The sequence below is a fragment of the Carlito syrichta genome, unplaced genomic scaffold (genome assembly GCF_000164805.1).
Source record: "Carlito syrichta isolate Samal-C Ts95f unplaced genomic scaffold, Tarsius_syrichta-2.0.1 Scaffold309147, whole genome shotgun sequence".
Classification (NCBI taxonomy): domain Eukaryota; kingdom Metazoa; phylum Chordata; class Mammalia; order Primates; family Tarsiidae; genus Carlito; species Carlito syrichta.
In genome coordinates, this window is record NW_007253243.1 from 398,962 (window position 1) to 399,650 (window position 689).

At 44.6% G+C, this 689-nt stretch overlaps 1 protein-coding gene across 1 annotated transcript in view; it reads right to left on the reverse strand.

Annotated features, from left to right (window-relative positions):
* Positions 1 to 689, reverse strand: part of FADS2 (fatty acid desaturase 2) — a 39,566-nt gene that overhangs the window by 26,668 nt on the left and 12,209 nt on the right. The gene's annotated exons all lie outside the window — the stretch shown is intronic.

Genomic DNA, 689 nt, shown 5'->3' on the forward strand with positions numbered 1-689 from the left:
GACCAAAAAAAAAAAAAAAAAAAAAAAAGAGAGAGAGAAAGAAAATTCTGACACATGCTACAGCATGCTGAAAGTCAAACAGGTCAATCACACATGCTACAGCATGCTAAAAGTGAAACAGGTCAATCACCAAATACTGTCTGATTCCACATACAGAAGGTACTTGGAGCAATGAAATTACAGAAAGTAAAATGGGGGCCGCCAGGGGCCAGAGGAGGTAGTGTGTACTGGGTGTGGATTTCACTCTGGGGAGGATGAAAAGGTTTTGGCGATAGACGGTGGTGGCGATGGTCACACAACAATGTGAATGGATTTAAGGTCACCGAAGTGTATACTTACATATGATTAAGATAATTAATTTTTAATTTTTTTTTGAGTTGGAGTCTCACTCCATCACCCAGGCTGGAGTGCAGTGACACGCTCCTAGCCAGCCTCGACCTACTGAGCTCCAGCAATCCTTCCATCTCAGCCTTCCAAGCAGCCAAAACTACAGGTGCACGCTACCACACTCGGCTAATTTTTTATTTCATTGTAGAGACCAGGTCTTGCCAAGTTGCCCGAGCTGGTCTTGAATCCACAGGCTCAGGCAATCCACTCGCCTCGGCTTCCCAAATTGCTGGGATTACAGGCTGAGCCACCAAGCCCAGCTGAACTTTTAATTTTTTTTAAACAAAGATGAAGCCAGGCTC